The following is a 21869-nucleotide window of genomic DNA, read 5'->3' on the forward strand; positions in this document are numbered from 1 at the left end:
TTTTTCCAATCTCATTGGGCATGACTCCCCAACCTGTTCTCTATAATCTAGCAAAAGTGACCTTCTTTTTATTCCTTACACATGACATAACCATCATACATGACTACCTGCCTCCTGATTTGGTTCTACTTGTTTTGCTCTTCATTTTTTTGTAGGAATATCCATGTTTTTCTAATATCACTTGAGCTCATCATTTCCTGTAGCACAGATGTATTTGTTTAAATATATATATATATATATATATATACTTTTAATTTAAATACTTAATGAAAATATACATTTTCTGTTATGTCCACACATATAATTATCTCCCCAATATAATAAACTTCATTCTTTGAATGTGCAGCCTCAATGTTTAGCACAATGTCATCACATAATAGGTGTTTAATAAATGCTTTTAATTAATTATTCTATCTCTAAAAGACCTGAGCATTTTAGACTGCAAGATCAACATGAGTCAACAGTTTGATAAAACAACTTAAACAGCTAATCATATCTTCATGAAAATGAGAAGCATAGTGTCCAAGACTAGGGTGATATAGTATTACTGTACTTTGTCCCATTGAAGACAGATCTATGGTGGTGTCTTTAGTTCTCAGTACCACTTCTCTGTAAAGTACTTTGGCAAGTTAGACGTCATTTAAAGGGAATATCACTCGAACAGTGAAAATACTTAAGGTTATGCTTCATGGGACTTGGTTGAAGGAACTGAGAATGTTTAGTGTGGTGAAGACTTTAAAGAAGGGCATGATAGATAATCTAGAGGCTATCATATGAAAGAGACAATTAATATTAATCTGTAAGGGTAGGACTACTATGAGTGGTAAGTAAAAGTTGTAAAGATGTCAACCTATAATTGATTTAAGAGAAACTTACCTAGCTCTTTAGAGCTCTCCAAACGTAGATTGAGTTGCCTCAAGAAGTAGTCAGTTCTTTCACTAGAGATCTATTATATGTCTTGGAGTCATCATCATAGAGATGGTAATTAATCTGATTAAGAGTTGATGAAATCAAGAATCTAGAGAAGAGCCCATGATAGAGGTTTGCAGCATTCCTTTAGTTAGCTAATCTGATAATAATGAAGCAAAAGGAGCAATTGGGTAGTTAAGAGAAGAACTGAGATAACAATGTCACAAATACTCAGAAAGGAGAGATTATCCAGGAGGGAAGGGTTTCAACTGATAGAGAGGTCAGGAAGATTAAAGATTGAGAAAAGATCAATGAATTAGGCAATTAGGAAATGATTAATAACTTTTTTAGATAACAGTCCTAGTTAAGTAATGAGGTCTGAAGCCAGATTTTAAAGAGTTAAAAGGAAGATAAGAGAAAGTAAAAAAAAAAAACAACATTGCTCAAAAGCCTTTTCTAGGAATTCATCTGTGAAACTGAGACTGACTGCCAAAACTGGATAAAGTCTAGGTGGTTAGGCCAAAATAGTTGCATAAATAAGAAGCCCTGTGACTGACTCTTCACCCAAAACATGATGCTTTATGATCTAATAATACCATATGCAGTATCTTCTCTTGGAAATGGGTTCTTACCCAAGTTTGTCTAGGTAGAGAGTGGTAGTAGAAAGAACAATGGTCCTGGATTCAGAAAATGGCAATTTGATTCTTGCTAGATACATGGCCCTGTGCAATGGAATTCTTTGATCCTTAGCTTCAGTAATATTGTTATAAGTTTTGTATAAATACAAGATCTATTAATTTGTGGTAGTGGTGATAACATTCAGGAGTCCTTGCTCCAGTACCAGATTGTTAAGCTGATATTTCTATTTAAATATGCCTATGAACTAAATTTCTGTTTAGGTTAAGTGATTTGTGCAAATCCAAATCTCCTGATTCTCAGTCCAGATTTTTCTTTTTTCATTATAATGTTTTTTTGTCTGTGTACTGTGCTCTGAATACTAGTGGGATAAATCCCTTTAGCCTTAGCAATGTATGATTAGAATGGTTTGTTTTATTGTGTCCATTTACTACAGATAATTGTGAAGCAATATAAAGGGAGAGCATTTTAAAAATTTTATACACACATACACACACACACACACACACACACACACACACACATACACACGAATTGGAGTAGCTAAATTCATCTTCAAATTTCCCAAGACTTCTTATCCATCAGTCAAAAATACTGTCTAAAAAATCATTAAAGCATAAAGACTTCCAGAGATGAAAATGTCATTTTTCTAGTTCCTAGACAGCTGAACCAAAATTAACATATTGGTCACTTTACCTAAATTAAGAAGAATTTTTACTATAATCTAGTAATAGAAATATCAGTGTCTTAGAAGTCAGAGGACTTGAGATCACATATCAAATCTACTAATTTTTACTACCTCTGTGAGTTCATCTCTCTGAACCTGATATCTCATCTGTAAAATGAGCTAAATTATTTCTAATGTCCTGTAAAATTCTAAATCTAAGATTATACAGTGACACCTTGGTGATACAATAGATTCCCACCATCAAGACTAGGATATTAAAGATGTTATAGGCTTTTCATGCTATTTTGTAAGAAATATGTCAACTTTAAAATGGGAGAGAGGGGGGAGTACAGTGAGAAACAGAAGAAAGCAAGGAACTAATGCTTCATCACTGAAACTATCTTTAAAAAGTTTTTAGAATTTTGTTTTGCTAGATTTCATTATATTTAGTAAAAAAAAAATCAAAAGCAACTAACTTTGTTCTTGTAAATCCTGTTATTACAAACCAAAGTATAATAATGTATTAGGAATGGTAGATTAATAGCACTTTGCTTTTGGGCTGTATGAATTGTGTTCTGTCAATAATTCATTCTGTGATAAATAATTAACTTAAGGCTATGAATAATTGAAAAGAAAGTGAATTCTTGTAAGGAAAAATATTTTTTATCTCACACATAGGAAACCCTTCTTACAGAGTTTTTAAGTGGATTAAACAGCAGAATGAAAATTAAGGACATTAGTTTTAGGCCCTTATTGAGGATTAGTCTTTGAAATGTTATGTAATGTTGAGATAACTATTTTTTTCTTTATCCCTTCAGAAGCCAATTCCTCAATGGTTTTCCTTTTCTTGATTTTCTGTAGCTTTTATGTGTTTGTAACTCTTCTTTGACATTTAGCATATGCTACTTTGTATTGTAACTCAGTAAATATTTGATCATTGTTTATGTACTATATAGGATTGTGGTTAGCTATTTTGAAAGATCAAAGTATAAACAAGTACTCTAACCTAAACTAATTCATATGCTTTTATGCTTTTGTCCCTAGGACAATAATATTAGATATTTCTGTAATTCTTTGAGATTTGTTAAGCATTGCTCTATGTTGTTTCATGGGATTCCCACACCTATTTGCAACATTTATAGATGTTATGACAGTCATTTACAAATGAGGTTTGGTATAGCTTTATTCCTATTGAATTGTAAGCTTCATGATGGAAGGAAGTAAACACACACACACACACACACACACACACACATACATACACTTTATTTTTTCTACTATTTTAAATAACAAGATATATTTAATACATTTTAGCAATGTAGACAAACATGACATGGTTTTAAGAGTTGTAAATAGCAATTATAAATGAAAGTAGAATTCATTAAATTATGTAATCTAGTGAAAAAAGCATAATTTCAGTAATTTCAACTAAAATTTCAGTTGTCAAATGTTGTTTTACATTTTTTAACTCCTTTAAAGCAAAAAAGTAAAGTTTATTTAATACAAATCATGTCAAGCAACAAGCACCTCTGAAACATTTACTATGTGCCAACACTATACAAAGGCCAACCCCCCCCAAACCTCCAGAATCAAAAGAAAACACACACAAAAAAATATGACTTTTGCCCTCAAGAAATGCAAATTCTAATGGGAAAGACAAAATCTATGTTTGTGTGTGTGTGTGTGTGTGTGTGTGTGTGTGTGTGTGTATAATATAAAAAGATGCTCTCTTATATCATATATATATATATCTATATATATATATATATATATAGATAGATATAGATATATATATATATATCTGTAGGAATGAGACCCAGCATATATGGAAGGTAATCTTAGTGGAGAAGTCACTAACAATTAGGAAAACAAGGAAAGACATTTTTTAGAAGGTGGAATTGGTGGTGAGTTTTAAAAGAAACTAGGGAAACTGAGGTGAGTTGGCATAGCCTTGTGGGTTAGAAGGGAAAGAAAGGGAGAGCCAGTACAAAAATACATAAAAAGAAGACAAAGAAACAGTTTTTTAAAAAACTATCTTATAGGTGCTCAGCTCGGGTTTATTGAATGTTTATTTTATTTGCTATAACAAAATTAAAATCTGTTTTGATATAGATAAGTAAATATGAATAGATATATTTCATCTGAATAAAAATGAATGCATGGATAGCCTATCTAAACCAATTGTCATCTCTAACACACACACACATACATACATATATATATATATATATATATGCAAAGCTAATTTTAAAGGAGTTGCACTATATATATGTTATGATCCTTTACCTACTGAAGAAAGTGATTAAATAAACTTATTTCTTAACATTTTATGATTTTCTCTTATGTATGCTTGTTTGCTTCTGTGTTGAAGACAAAAAGAGGTAGATTTTATTGAATGTGCTATCCTTTAGCATAGCCTAGTGGCTAAACATTAGTATTGTCTCAGAGCTCAGAAGGACTATCAGAGCGTTAGTTAAATGTCATTTATATCTTTATAGCAAAGAAAATTCAGCCAAAATTAAAATTAAATTTAAAAATTCTCAAATAAAGAACTTTACTGACACATATAAGCTATAAATAAAGGAAAGGAATTTAATTTGATATGTATATATGTGTAGTCATGTGAACAAATGAGAAATTCTTAATCTTCAACATATAAAAAATTATTTTGTAATAAAAGTTGAACAGAGCAATATTGGTGAACAATTAGTATAAAACCTCTCAGATGTGTGACTGAGTTCAAAAGGCAAAGAAATTTAATAACAAGAAAAAAGTCACTTGCCACAATCAGAGATGCATAAATTTAACATTTTCCCTTATCATAGCTGTTTCTAAATTTGTGGTTTTTAAAATATCATTTCCAATTCAGCTACAAATAGAAAGAAAATGGAAATTTTACAATGCTTTTTATTGGGTTCCTTGACCAAAATAGTATTTGTTAAGTTAGCTCTTTCCTATTTTTCTACAGTATATGAATTAAGTGATGCTGAAAAGTGTGGCACACTCCCCATCCCCTAACTAGGCTCAGTAATAGCCATTCATATCACTGAATTTGTCATTTATCCCTGATTTCTCATTTAGATAATCTTAAGTCTTGTTTGTAGCAATGATAGAAACTTTACTCAAAAACAAACATTTAATACCCTGAATGTTTTTTAAAAAAATTTTACCTTCAGCATAATTTTTATGTGAATTAGTTTAGGTTAGAGGACTTGTTTATACTTTGATTTTTTAAAATGGCATAACCACAGCTCTACATAGTACATAGGATATTGAAGCAGTTGTTATCAGTGATTTGTTGTTGTTTAGTCATTTTTAGTTCTGTACAACTCTTTGTAACCCCTTCTGGGGTTTTCTGGCAGAGTTATTAGAGTTGTTGCTATTTCTTTTCCTGTTATCTTCTTTATGAGACTGAGGCAAACAGGGTTAAATGACTTGACCAAAGTCATATAATTGTCTGAGGCCAGATTTGACTCCAGAACTGGTGGTCTATCCACTAAACAACCTACCTGCCCCCTTGTCACTATTAGATTTCTGATTACATCTCTTTTGCTCCATTTCAAATGTCTTTTTTGTCCTTCTGCTTCATCTATAAATATATTTGGGTGATCTGACTTAACCTGTTTTCTGAGGTGCTAATTGCTCAGTGTTCTATCATGAAGAATCATAGTGCAATGAAAAGATCATTTTCTCTGGGGACAGATAATCTGAGTTCAAATCCCACTTCTGGAATATAATACTTGTGTAGTCTTGGGTAAATCACTTAAAGTCTAAGAGTTTTAGTTTCCTCACAGGTTAAGTAAAATGATTATCCTAAATAACTTCTGAGATCCCTTCAAGCTCTAGATAATTGACCTTGTGATCTTCTTTCATAATGCTGTGCCCATGAAGTTTGTCCTCAAAGTCAGTGCTGTGCCTTTTTGTTGAGCAAGAAGACCAAAATTCAGTTCATAGAGGTGATGTCTTCTATTTTGTCTCCTCCTCTTTAAACACTGATTTACAGTCTTTGAAATATAGCAGGACATTGATTCTGAAAGGATAGCAAGAAACGTCTTAGCTGTGACCCTGAGCAACTTACTTAGTTTGCCTTAGTTTCCTCTTCTGTAAAAAAAAAGTAGTAATAATAAGACCCACCCCCCATTTCATTGTGAGAATCACAGCACCTAATATAGGTTCCAGCATGGTGTAGATGCTATTTAAATGTTAGTGATGGTGGTGGTGGTGGGTGGTGGTAGTAGTGATGAGAATCATGATCAAAGTCAGTTTCACTTTCTTATGGTGTCAGGATTCACTGATAGCCATACTAAAATCCCTTCTTTTTTATTTTTGAAATATTTTATTTATTTTGAATTTTGCAGTTTTTCCACTAATCTTGTTTCCCACCCCCCACAGAAGGAAGTTTGTTAGTCTTTATATTGTTTCCATGCTGTGCATTGATCTAAGTTGAATGTGATGAGAGAGAAATCATATCCTTAAGGAAGAAACATAAAGTATGAGATATAGCAGAATTGCATAATAGGATAATGGTTTTTTTTAAACTAAAAGTAATAGTCTTTGATCTTTGTTCAAAATCCTCAAATCTTTCTCAGGATACAGATGCCATTCTCAGTTGCAGATATTTAACTCCCTTCTTGATGGAAGGATTCCTACTCTACAGATCTTGTGCTTCTCAATCCAGAGGCCTCTGGCCTTGAAGATAATTAATAAACACCTGCATGTTAATTGTTTGAATGGAGCACTGACCAAGGACTCAGGATGGGGGAGCTGCCAGACTATCCATCCAACTACTTTTTTATATTCTGGAAAAGTGTGTGTGTGTGTGTGTGTGTGTGTGTGTGTGTGTGTGTGTGTGTGTGTGTACATATTACCTTGAAAAATTTAAAGCATTATCAAAATGATAGCAATTATCAGTAATAGTGATGATAGTAGCTCTGTATAGTGATGGTAGTAGTAGTAGTGGTAATAGTAGTAGCAGAAGTAGTGGTGATGGTAGTGGTTGTGATGATAATTGTAATGTCAGTTATAGTAGTAGCAACAACAGTAGAGTAGCCGTGGTGGTGGTAATAGCAATAGTAGTAGAAGAAGTAGCTGCAGCTGCAGTAGTAATAATAGTAATAGTAGCAGTAGTAGTAGTAGTAGTAGTAGTAGTAGTAGTAGTAGTAGTAGTAGTAGTAGTAGTAGTAGCAATGGTGGTAGTAGTACTTTGCTGAAGAGACTTTGTAACATTCCAGGGTTGGGCGAAATTAGTAAGTAAAAGATTGTCTATGAATAGGATCATTTACAGACCATCACTATCAATGGGAAATCTTATCTTTACTTTAAACTTAAATAAGACATTTTCTGTGACAAAGACAAACACCCCCAGAGAAGGTATTTCTTCCTATTTGACACCTTACTAAATAGCAATACTCACCAGACAGTTGAACAAAGTAAGTTCTCTAATCTCATTTGTTATAGAGTCTCATATAAATCTGAATTACACATAAGAGACACCTTGTCTGAGAAGAACTTCAAGGCTGTTTTGCTCAGCCAAGCCAAATGCTTTATTAAAGTCAATAAACAATGGACACAGAAAGATCTTTTAGTCTTGACACTTCTCTAAAATATATGTGATCCCAAGGGTGTCATCCACTTTATAAATCAACCAGTCTTGTTCACAGCTGAAGCAAGAGTGCCATTGATGAGCACACATTCTCCTAAATATTTGATAGAGATTAAAAATGGAAGCTTCTTGTTAGTGATTGCTAAGGTATCTTTAATTGCCTTTTTCTTGTCAGTAAAAGCTTAGTTCCTGATCTTTTCCATTCTTTTAGAATATTTTTCTCTATGTGAAATGTTGAAAAATAAGTCCAAATTTTAAAAATTCAATTGCTTCAAGTGGCAAATTCTACTGCAATTTGATGAGATTCAGACACTGTTTTTAAGTTTACAAATGAGAAAAACTGATGATCTTGGAAGTTGTGATTTGTAATTCAAAAGTATGTTTTAGCAGAGTTAGGATAGGAGTCTTTTGACTCCTTTCAGCTCTCCTTTATCCTCTCTTTACAGTTGAGTTCCTCACTAGTATCCCAGCTTACCTCTGGAAGGCCAGATTTTCTGCTTCTGAATCCCAGCATCCTTGTAACCACACCAAATACCTGTTTAAAAAAAAAAAAGGGGCAGCTATGTGCTGCAATGGATAGAGCACTGGAGTCAGGAATTCTAAATGGACCTCAGATACTCAATAATTACCTACTTTGTGACCTTGGGAAAGTCACTTACCCCCACAGCTTTGCAAAAAAAACCCCAAAAAAGTAAAAATTAAGAAAAATGTTTAAAAAAACCCAATAAAAGGATTATCTTTGCCCAAATTTCTGTTGTTTGGTTGTTACATATAGACTTTTTTTTACTTTGCTTGTCTTACTTCTAGGGCTGAACTTTCCTAATAGTGAATTTAATCACCTCCGTCGCTTATGTCAGTCAAGCTGATCCCCGAAAGTGTTTCACTTCCGGATAGCATTGACTACTCAGTTTTGTCATCTTCTTTGTCAGTGCTCCTCCTCCCCATCAGGATCTACAAGTCTTCCTACCTCTCCACTTTCTGCTCCTTGCAACTAATCTGGGGAAAATCAAATTAATAATACTTTTGCTTGTGGAAAGAGTGTAACATTCTACCTCCCTGTGATTGCTGAGACTATAATTCACTAACCTAATCCTGTTCCTCTGCCTATGTTCTGCTTGAACATGTTTCCAAAAAATAAGGATGGAGAGTGTCTGTTTTCCTTTGTATCCCTAAATCACTTATAGACATATCATAGACATAGACATATCATAGACAATAAATACCTATTGACTGAGTGATTGATAATGATGATCTTGCAACATAGAGGCAAGGGAATTTTATTATTATGCTTTAGATTTCCACCTCTTTATCCCCTAATGGCTGAACTAGGGCTTTTTCCTTTCATATAATCTACTTAACTAGAAACTTCAAGTAACTAGAACACCTTGACCATGTCAGTTAAACTGGCATTTGATTTTAAATTTCTTAAGCTCTGAATGATTTCAGTGTTTTGGTACCTCTAAAATCCTGATAATTTAGATGTCTGCTAGAGGTCAAAGCATTTTCTTTTATTGTCTTGCTATTATCTATTTATAGAGCAACAATACAATGTGCATGATTGAATGTGGAAGAGATTAACTGGAAACATTTCCAAACTACATTGCTACCCCTTCTCTTTCCTTCATACTCTTCCTTATTTTAGATTTGTATTGTGAGAAGACCAAAAGGAAGGTACTGTGGCAATGAAGTACATCAGGGTGCTCTAGTTGCAATCTGAGCCTTTTAAAAAAGATTTTTTAAAGCAAATGGAATTAAATCATCTTGAAAGGAAACTCAATGTAACAACATCTCTTCCTTCCCTTCCCCCCCTCCACTAGTAATATTAACTAGAAACTCAAGCTGTTTTTTTGAATTTTTAAATAAATAAATTGTATATAAATCTCTAATACATTTTTGGTGAAGAAAAAACTAAGGAAAAATTAGTTCCATGGCATTCCTTTTGCTCCCCTTTTTAAATCTTGATTCAATTTACAGAAATTTAAAAAGAAGGAAATGTAAATCATCTCTAATATTATGGAAGTGATAGCAATTATATTCCTTGTTTATATAGTTCTTTAAATTTTGCGAAGTACTTTATATATATTAATCATTTCATTATTGTGAGAATTTCAGTAAGTTATCTAATAACAATAATGAAAAGAATAAAACTTGGAGTTATTTCATGTGAGTTTAGTACCTAGTTCAGAGCCCTTCTAGATTTATGACCTTAGGAGAATAATTTAACCTCTCTGGGCCTTAAATCTTCAGCTGTAACATGAGAAAAAGAGATTGAATTATCCTTGGGTTGCCTTAATGTAACTGTTAATTAAAGGTAATGTAATAACAAAATAAATGTTAATAGGTATAATATTAATTTTCCTAAATTTGTCATTTTAGCTACTTGATTTCACTTTGTATGAAAGACAATGCTATACAGGGGGCAGCTAGGTGGTGCAGTGAATAGAGCACCAGCCCTGGAGTCAGGAGTACTTGAGTTCAAACCTAGCATCAGACACTTAGTAATTACCTAACTGTGTGACCTTGGGCAAGTTATTTAACCCCATTGCCTTGCAAAAACAAAAACAAAAACTGCCCAAAAAAGAAAAACAGTGCTACAAAACAAACAGCAACAAAAGGAAGACCATATCCCTGTCCTGGTTTCTGCTTGATTCTTTAAAATGCAATGCATTATTTTTTCAATCCTTTGACTTAGCTGTCAATTTGTTTCTATGTGTGTGGATGTGTGTCTTTTTCCCTTTATTACTGTAATCATTTTCATCTTTCTACTTTCAAGGGGAAAAAAAATCCTTTGACTTAAAAGCGATCATCTGTGTTTGAACAACTGATTAGCTTTTATTTACATCTAATCACAATTTTTAGAGATCACTTAGAGAATAGCCCTTAGCAAATGAAAAAATAATAAAATATATCTTTTCCATTTATTTCAGTCCTTTTCAACTTAGCTTTATTATCATTTATTGTTACTTTCAAAATACAAAATATTTTATGAATAATTTTTCTCTAATTTAATTGCTAATTGTAGCTCATTTTCTTGTTCAAATAAAAAAGTAATAATTTTTTACTATATCCAAATGATAGCTGATCAATATTGTGGTTGATCAAAATAAGTTTCATATATTGGAAAACTTAGCTTGTTATCCTTTGAGATATTTGTAGAGTTCTTATCAGCACAGTGTCTGGTCCTAAGTAAATGCTATTCCTTTCCTCCTTTTAATATTATCTTAGATATTGTTTGCATTCTTTATTCTTTTATATGGAGTTATGACATTTCTTCATGATAAAAATAGTAAATGCCTTGCAGAAAAGGATATACAAGGAGAGGTTGGTGTTCATTTGGCAAATGAAAAATTAAAATACAACTCTTTCCCAGAAAAAAAAAACTTTTCTGTGATGCATTTATACTCATAAGTTTTTTTCTGTCTCAAGTTTATGTTTAATCAACTAAAAAAGTAGAGGATAAATCATGTACAACCCCATTGTGGCACTGCTATTCACACCATACAAAAAGATCTAGGAAAAGGGCCCCCAAAGAGTGATCTTATATATAGGATTGATTGAGAGGATAGTACATGGCCTTGATGGTGGATTGATTGAGAAGATGAGAACAAGAGTTGCAGAGGATGAGGTGTAAATAGGTCTGCTCCTCTAAAGGGTTCCTCACATTTTGATGAGATTACAGATACATAGATGTATCAAGGGAGAAGAAGATGCAGGCTTGGGGTCTCACAGTGCCACTGACTCTTTCACAATTTCAGATTGGAAGAAACCTTAGAGACTGCTCCTTTGGTCCAAGTTCCTCATTTTAGAGAATATAAAAATAACTGTAGGTTTCAGAAAAATGTCCACACTCCACCCTGCTGCCCTTTGGCCTTTTAGTAAATCTTTTTGTACCCTCTATTTAGTTGAAAAGGAATTCTGAAGTACACTATGCATATGCCCTTAAATAAAATCAAGATTAATTCTTCACAAACTCAGTGCAGAACATTCTTATTATCATAATATTCTCTGTTACATAATTTTTACAAACACTATACCTTTTAGAATATTTCAGTAAGATAATATATTAATCTGGTGAAGCTACTTGGCTCAGTGGATAGAGCACCAGCCCTGGAGTCAGGAGTACCCTGAGTTCAAATGTGACCTCAGACAATAATTACCTATCTGTGTGGCCTTGGGCAAGTCACTTAACCCCATTTGCCTTTAAAAAAAACAATATATTAATCGCCTGTACCCTTTAAGAAATTCTTTACTTACTGCCTCCTGACTTTAAGAATCAATTCAAATCTTACCTTCAATAAGATTCCATTACCAGCTTTTCTTATCCATTCACTTTCCTTCACTGCTAATGCCTTTGTCCTGAGATTGCCTCCCATTTATACTCATATTTATGTATTCAATTACATATTTTGTTCCCCATACAATGTGAGCTCCCTGAGGGCAATGGCTGTGGTTTTTGCCTTTATATCCTCAGTACTTGGCTTAGTATCTAACACGAAGTAAAGGCGTAATTGATAAAGACTATTGGGACAAGTTTCTTAGATCTCCTATGGAAAGTAATGTGTGCCTCTAGAAGAGAACTCCTGCTGTAATGATTATAAAGTTTCTTTTTTAATGAAAGGTTTACCCAGCCCTCAAGACTTAGCCAGTCCTCCTTTACCTCATCAAACCTTGGTTCACATCTCATCACACCTGTTACCTAAATCTGGAATATGTCCTTGCTTGTACTGACCGATACCTCTTTACCTGTACCAACACCCATTAACATGTGTTCTTATTTCATGAGGATGTTAGTTTCCTCAGCTTTGGAACTCTCCATTTTAGAGCTATTTTTACAGGTTAACTAAGTGAATAAAAACTTGCCAACTTGTGCTGTCTTATCTGTGCTCCAGACCACTAGATGACCTCCTGGCCATCTTGTTATATATGCCACATGGTTTGTACTCCCCTTATCCTTAACAAAACTACTTTTGTCTTTCGCTCTAAGCATAATAATTAAATTAATCCAACTAGTTCCTCTGGAATGGGCTTTATCACTTGACTGTTCCTGTAGGTCAACCCACTGATGCTGGTGACTCCCCAGAACTGAACTCTCTTCCCTGGCCACCACTACCCTAAGCTATTTTCTCTCCCCTATTGGAATATAGGCTTCTTAATAAGAGAGACTATCTGATTTTTAGTACTTGTATTTGCAGCAATTTGTACAATGTCTGATACAGAAAACTGTTTAATAAATGCTATTTAATTTGTTCATTTATTTTTTCGCAACATCCTTTTCAGATAGACTTATTGGTAGTATTAGTTACTATTATTTTTATTATTTATTTTTATTGTATAGATGAGAAAAATTCTGGTTGAGAAGGTAAATGATTTGTCTAAAGTGATATAGCCAATAAGTGCCAACAAAGTCTAGTTTTGCTTCTACGATACAATATTTTTCTCTCTGAATACTTTTTTTTTGCAAGACAGTGGGTTTAAGTGCCTTGCCCAAGGCCACACAGCTAGGTAATTATTAAATGTCTGGGGCCGGATTTGAACTCAGGTTACTCCTGACTCCAGGGCCGGTGCTCTAGCCACTGTGCCACCTAGCTGCCCCTCTCTGAATATTTTTATTGATATTGATTCAACTTGCTGGTGAGCATATTCATTAAAATTCATATAACTATAAAATTACATTATAAAGATTATGTACTTCCATAAAATTTAAGTAGGATAAGCCAAAGGAAAAGCCCCATGATTTGAAGATCACAAGAGCAAAGCACATAGATAGATATGATCAGGATGGGGCAAGGTGCAGAAATGAAAGTAGGTCAAGCACAGAAGAATACCAAGAGCCAGAACCAACCATCTGGACCCAGATGAGTAGTTTAGAAATATGACCTCCTCAGGTACCATATTGGGAAAATAAAATCTAAAGACTAAGGCAAAAAATTAGATCAAAGGCCAAAAAAAAGCCAAGAATTCAGATAAGAATGCTGAGCTACAACTGGTAAAGAATTGAAACTTTAAAACAATCAAAAAGGTACTCAAAGACCAAAAAGACAAGTTTGCCAAGCCTACGTCCTATTTTAGCCAGGAAGTTTCATATCTTTTACCTTTTGGAAACAGGAACCAATTAGACATGTTCAATCAGCAATGTAAATCAGGCAACACAAACAACAGAAGCTATGAAATTCAGCGCCATATACTTGGTAGATCAAAAAAAAATGGTAGGATAAATTGTAAAGGACTGAAGAGTAAAAATGATAAGCAAAAGGGATAAGGGATAATGCAGAGACAATATAAATGAGGAATTCTGTTTTGGCTTCTAGTCTATGTGATAATTCATTGCTTCTATATATATGCAATGTGTATTTTTTAATCTTTTATGTCATAACTGGAATTTGCAGGCTCAGTACATTGTCTTTGCCTCAAGGTTATAGTTCCATATATATATATATATATATATATATATATATATATATATATATATATATATATATATATGTACATATATATATATATATATATATGTATCTAAATTGCCTGAAATCCATTACACATTAATTGATATTTGGGTGGAGAGTGAAATGAATTTGTTTCAGTAGACTGGATGGGTGTCCAGTTAGCAAAAGAAACATCACAATTTAAACACTAAATGAGATCAGTGATGATAGTCTGAGCAAGAGAGATGAAAGGTTCCACTAGTTTTAAAATTGTTAATCATCCAGGGGTTATTTATCTCTTGCTACTATTCAAATCAGAGAAAGCCTAGAACATACAATTAAAAAACATATATTTTATGTAATTGTCAGAAAAATGATGCATTCTTTTTAAAGATAACCTTTATTATGATATAAAATGGCCTTCTTATATTGTCCCTTCTATTTCAACATTAATGTTAATAGTGACTGAAAAGAGGGAAAAAGAGTACCAAGAATCATGTCTTAAACTTTTTTTAATACTAACTTATTAGTGAAGTGGAAGAAAACATGGCAGAGTGAGTGGATAAAAACATCAGCCTCAAAATCAAGACTAAAATTCAAGTTTTAACTCCACTATATACTAGCTATATGATCTTGGACATATCGCTTAACCTGACCTCTCGGTACCCCCAGGAAATTTTCTATGACTATCACTTGCAGAGCTTAATAACCAATGGGTTTAATTTTGTAGGAATTCTTTATACCAATGAAATAAAAAACCAAAACCAAACAAGCAAGACATCAAAAATATTTTAAGTGCTAATCCAGACAGAACAGTCCAAGAGGCAAAAATTTAAGAATATATATATATGTATATATATATTTATATATATATATATATATATAATCAAGAAAAAGATGTTACAGATAGCATAATGGACAGATTACAGGTGTTCCTTAGATAAATAGAGCAATTATCAGAGTTGGTACAGAAGAGAACACAAAAATAACCTTTTTATGGAATGCTCAGTTGACTTAGGTCACAGAGCTCATGAAGAACATAAAAAATTAAAAAAGCATTTATTGAAGACTTACTGAATTCAAGCACTTCACTAAACCCTTTTTTCTTAAAAACATCACCTGTCCTCAAAGACTTTATTTTCTAATGAAGATAACCTCTAAATAATTTAAGTAAATACAAGTTATATACAAAGCTTTGTAATTTCAGAAAGAAAAGCAGTAGTAGCTATGGGGACCAAGAAAGACATCTTGCAAAAGCTGAAATTTGAACATGAAGGAAGCAAAAGGAGAGATGATGAGGAAAAATATTTTCCCATGAGTGAGAAATAACATAGAGTCCCATGATGTATTAACTTCCAGAAAGGAGAAAGACTAGTATTTCTGCATTGTAGAGTATAGAGAAGGGAATAGGGTCTAGGAGAGGCAGCTAACTGACAGAGATCACCAGTCCTGAAGTCAGGAAGACCTGAGTTCAAAGCTTCCTGGGACACTTACTAGCTTTGTGACCTTGAGCAAGCCTCGTCACCCTGTTGACATCTTTCTTCATGTGTAAAATAAGCTGGAGAAGAAAATGGCAAATCTCTCTAGTATCTTCTGTTAAGAAAATCCCAAATGGGATCACCAAATGTTGAACACAAGTGAAATTATCGACTACAATTAAAAAAAGTATAAGATTGAAAAGATAGGAAGGACCCAAATTTTGAAGGATTTAAAAAAACAAAGGAATTCACTTTTGATCCTTGTGGTGATAAGAGAAGTTTGTTGGAGTTTGTTGAGAGGGGACTTACACAGTCAAACCTGGGCTTTTAGTAGATAGCTTTGGCAACTGAATGGAGGATAGAATGGAGTAGTAAGAATCATTCAAAGCAGAGAGACCAGAAGTGGTAAGAGCTAAACTAGTGTGTTGGCTATGTGAGTGGAGAGAATAGGACCTATACAAAGGATTAGGCAATTTTAACAAAACAAAAAGCATACACACAGTGAAGATAATTGCCACACTAAAGAAGCTAGTGTGTAGAAGTACAACCATTCCTTTAGACATATCCAAACAAACTTATAATAATAATAATTGATAATTAAATAACTCTTTAAAGCCTGCAAAGAGCTTTATATGCATTATTTTATGTGAGTCCAAAATAATCCTGTGAGATGGAAACTATTTTTATTCTCATTTTGGAGATGAAAAAACTGAGCCTCAGGTTTAGTGATTTCTTAAGGATTACACAACTAATAAGTATCATAAAAGGGTTTTTAACCAAAGTCTTATCTAACTAACATAAGTTCTAGAATAATATCCACCACAGGGCATTACCACTTGGATTAAGGAAAAGAAAGATTCCAATTATTACCTTTTCCTACAGAAGTTTAACGAATGAAAAGTGATTACCCTGGTTGAGGAAGACAAAAGAACCCAAATACCATTTTGGGCAACAAACTCTTTAGCTCTCCTTCTCAAGAGGAGGAAAATTTGGCAGTCAAGGGCAACACCTACACATTCATTTGTAAAATATAGAGGAAGATATTTAAAAATCTAGGTGCAACATAACTTCACAAAATTGTCAAAGAACAAATAACTCAGTTAAAAGTTTTCCATAAGGCTCAACTAGACCAGAGTAGCCTTTAACAGAAGAGTATATGCTGGGAAGATCTCATTCATATCCCATGCAGCTGACCTCAAAGATTAGGTGGAACTGATTCAAAGTTCATGATTCAGAGTCTGGTTTTAGGCAGTGTTTATGGATGCAGAAGGATTATGTCACTTCTGATGAGTTTTTTTTAGCAAGATACAAGGTACTGAATTCTGGATTCTCAAAGGCAATTTCCTAAATTATTGAAATCAGCCTATATTCCCATCCTTTAACTCATCTGGAAAACTCACAAGATCTTTTAAATTAACCCTACATCTTGCTAAAAGACCAGTGAGGAATCTTCATTGCTGCCTAACACCCTTAATTTATGATTAAGTGATTTGTCCAAGATTAAACAACCAATATGTGTGTGAGAGATTGGACTTGAACTTAGATCTTCCTGGATCAGAGGCCAGCTCTCTAAGCATCAAATCATAATCATACAAAATACTTCCGTGTTATGCCCTTATCACTACAAATCCAAAATGCAATAGGAAACTAGTTTTTGTCTTCAAAATATTTACAAATGAAATGGGAAGCTCGATAGGAACTTAAAGGGGGAAAATCCAGTAGCATTTATAGAAATAACTACCACATCACTGCCATATAGCTACCATATTTGTACTCTTCTCAACCTCAGGATTATGGTATGTGAAATATAAAGAAACAGAGCAACTTAAGTAGAATAGAAGGAATATGCTACATGAGAAAGTAGAAATGACCTTGCAAATATGAAGTGGAAAAGGATAGCTGGATCACATCCTGTAAAAGCAGACACAAAATTTGTGTTTGAAAAGAAAATTCAATTGCCAAGGCACTAAAGAATTGATTTTCAGTATATCAGATAGAGAGAAGGATGCCGAGTGACTGGAGGAAAAAGATTGTATCATTACTTAAAGTAATCAAGAGAACCTTAATAACTACTTACTCATATGCCTGTTTTCTCAACTCTATAAAATTTTTATGAGAAGTATCTATTCTCATATTGAGGGTACTCTTGAAGAAATCTGAGAAGGCTCTAACAAACAGGATTCTGTGTTCATACCATATCTTTATAAATGCAAAATTGAAAAAAGACTAAAGAGAATATAAAATTCCCCACAGTAAACTGATAAGGATACATGTCTAAATAATTTCCTGAGATGAGAGGGTGATCTAGAGTATTGGAGGGAATATCTGGACAATGAAATCCATTGATTTACCAAAGCAATCTTTATTTATTAGGTAATAAAATGTTCCCAGAGGGGAAAAAAACACAGATTCTAGCTCCCAACTGCAGGCATTTCCCTGGTTGTTCACCAGTGATTAGACTGTTCATCTTTCTCATCTTTGTCTCCGGTGTTCTTTGGCTTCCTTCAATACCTGCTAAAATCCTACTTTTTACTAGAAACTTTTTCTCAGCTCTCCTTATTTCTGAGACTTATCTCTGTTGGTTATTTCCTTTTTATCCTATATGTAGTTTGTTTGTAATAGTTGTTTTCATTTTGTCTCCCCTTTTTGTCAAAATCTAATGATTGTAAGTTTCTTGAGAGGCAAGGACTGTCTTTTGCCTTTCTTTTAATTGGCACTTAATTAATCTTAGTTGGCTGAATGCTATCTAACTTATCCTTAGGGTCAGCAAAAAGCATAGAAAATGTAGAGGTAGTGTATTCTTTATGAGAATATCATTGGTTTGGTTCCTTCCACAAGTGTGTTACTGCATTAAGTCAGGAAGCAAAAATCTCATATTTAGGGTACCTGCAGTTAAAAAATTAATGTTTATACATTGTGTAAAAGCTACATAATTCTTAACATCATATGTCCATTTCTTTTCTACTCTACTGTCATAACTTTAAAAATGGAAGGAGACTATAAAGGTTCATAAACAAAAGGCAACATGATACATGTCTCTGGATTCCAAGGACCAGGGTTCAAATTCCACTTACCAGTGTAACCTTGGACAAGTCACTTAACTTCCCTGGTCCTCTTATTATTGATTGAATTAGATATTCTATAAGGTCCCTTCAAAGTTACAGATCTATCATCCTATTATCCTAATTTTTCATTGTTTCATAGATTGAAGAATTCATCTAGTGAACAACCAATTGGGAATGAACTCTACCAATTTAGCAAAGCTGGTTTTAAGACAGTAGATACAGTCTGTCATTGAGGCTATACATGAATTCTTTTTAGCATGGTTGAACTTAGCAGTACATAGGCTTGCTCTTAGGCAATCAAGATCACCTTCATATCACCCTGAAAATTATAATAGAGTTTTATGAAGTCCTCCAGCTCTAACATTTTTGGGAGTTATATCACTTCCACCCTTCTCGTCTCCCAGGGAAATACCTCAGAAACAACTTTGACTCATTCTTTCACTCATCATCCCCTATTTCCATATTCCAATGGACACCTAGCACTTTATCCTTTGAAATAGCTTTTCCTTCACTCCTTCCTTTCCTTTTTCAGTGATTTCCATTCAAATCCTCTCCTACTACTGCCCAAGCAGTATGCCATTGATCTTAACTTTCTTTGATTTTCCCCTGTGGAAAATCTCTTTATTTTTATCTTCTTTGAGCTTCCCTGTCAATAAAATGATAGGATTTTTGTAGATTAGTCTAAGATGATTTCCAATTTTAAAATCTATGATCCTCAAATCCTCATCTTATTATTCCAAATCTTTATCTAGCACCAACCTACAACTGTAACAATCTTAATCATAGTAACCTCCTTCATATATTTTACATTTCAACCTAATTACATTTACTCTTTCTGTTCTTTATTTTTCTGCCCTCCTCTCCAAGTATTTTTCCATCCCATCATCTCCTGTACTTTAATAGATATTTCTGTTTGTTGAAATCTCTTTATTCTTCTAGGCTTGACTCTAAACATTACCTGATATCCCCCACTTAGAGTAATCTCCCCTTAAATGTCTTATTCCTTCTTGTACAGTTCTCTCCCTTGCACTTATAGTCTGCATTGTATTCTTTGTGTACATAGGTCATCTCTCCTTTAGATTGTCCAGGTCTTCAAGTAGATTATAGTATATTTCATCTTTGTGCCATGTGTTATCCCACCTTTAAATTCCCCAAACACTCAAGATTAGAGTATATTTCATTTTTGTAATTCTAGTATGACATTATTTCTTCTAGAGTTAGAACAAACTCTCCAGAATTATTGACATTTTGCTTTCTAAACTACTGTGTACATTGCCCACCTCATGATAGCCATATAGCAATCACTTAGTTGAATTATTAGTATTTGACTATTGTTACATATCTCTAACTCTTCCCTCCAAAAATATGTGTACATGTATATTCACACACACACACACACACACACACACACACACACACACATAATATATGTAGCACTGGGCAAGATGTTTGGCAGCCACTTGACCTTTGATCTATCATGTCCTCATCTATAAAATAGGGCTACTCATGTTTCCACTATCTCTATCATAGAAAGGATGTGAAAAAATCACTTCAGAACTGCCAAATTCTATATAAATGTAAGTCATTGGTAACTCATTTTTTCTATGCTTGTACTTTCATTATCACTTGCAGCTTCCAAAGAAAGTCAGCATCTTATTTACAATTCATACTATTTGAAAGTTGTCTTAAGGACCCAGAGAGGTTTAGTAACTAAACCAAAGTAGAAGTCAGGGCTTGAACCCATGTTCTCTTGCCACCAAGACTATTTCTACACTGTACCACACTAGGTCTCATTATTATGTATTAGGGTATACAATTTTAATGTTGTTTAATTCAATGTGTCTATATGTCCAAATTTGTAACAAATTGGTTTAAATTATATATTTCTATATCATAGAATATATTTTGTTTGTAACTTGTATATTATAACAATACCAAATGGAAGAAATATTGTGATATACATTGAATCAGTATACTATAAATTCTACTATATTTTCTAATATCCTAATATTTTATTATTATATATTTTGTATGTTTAATGTCTTGAATGTTAAATTCATATCTTAAGTAGATAATTAGTTGTTTTAATTAAAATTATTCCCGTAATATACATTTCTTCAAAATTATTTTACTCTATTAAATAACATTAGCCTAACCCATGAAATTACACATTGTGACCAATGATATATAGTGTTATTCATTACTGATAGGATAATAGATGCAAATATTCAATAAAAAGATATTATTTATCCTTTATTATATCCCCTGATGGTAGAATATAACCATAATTTTGATATTTCCTATGGTAATTGTTAGGGAGGAAATATGGAAAATCTCAAGATTCTAATAATATGCCTATTACTTGAAGTTCTGAAAAAAAGCAATAGAACCTTAACTGAAAGGAAAAGCATTACTAATTAATGTGCTATTTTGCATTAATTCTAAAGTAATTAACTTGAATATTTGTAAAAGCTGAGATATAAATTTAGATCTAAATTCAGGTACTCAGCTAAAACAGATTTTCTTAAAATGTTCTGTAGCTAATGATCTGTAGTTAATAATCATGATTTTAAAGCTTTTTTTCTTCCTTAATTTTGGTATTTTCCATAATGTGTTACAATTTTATTTTTATTCTTGGTTATTAAACTTGAAATATGAATACAAGGTTATTTACATTTTGTTATTTTTAAAAATAATCATCTGTATTTTGTTAAATTTCTAAATTACATTCATATCAAATGTTGATATTTAATCAACACTGGTGCTCTGAGGTTCATCACAGTCTGAGAAAACACTTTCTCTTACTTCAAAATATAACCAGAGAAAAAGATGACAGTTCTGTTCAGTTTCTGTTGAATGTTTCTCACATGTGCTGCTTATATTTAGCAGGGCAATGAAATTATTCTCATTGTAGAATTCATCTGGAATATTGGTTATATGGTGAGCAAAAAGTATTGAATGGAATGGAATAAGCATTTATTAAATACCTATTCTGTAGTAGACATCAAACTAGCACAATAAGCTGTGACAAAGAAAACACAGGAATTTAATATTAGATAGGAAATCTTATATAATTATCAAATAGCCTCA

General features: G+C 33.0%; 1 protein-coding gene across 1 annotated transcript in view; it reads left to right on the plus strand.

Moving 5' to 3' along the window:
• CADPS2 (calcium dependent secretion activator 2) overlaps positions 1-21869 on the plus strand; it is a 713380-nt gene that overhangs the window by 421666 nt on the left and 269845 nt on the right. The window lies entirely within an intron of this gene.

The sequence above is a fragment of the Macrotis lagotis genome, chromosome 7 (genome assembly GCF_037893015.1).
Source record: "Macrotis lagotis isolate mMagLag1 chromosome 7, bilby.v1.9.chrom.fasta, whole genome shotgun sequence".
NCBI lineage: Eukaryota > Metazoa > Chordata > Mammalia > Peramelemorphia > Peramelidae > Macrotis > Macrotis lagotis.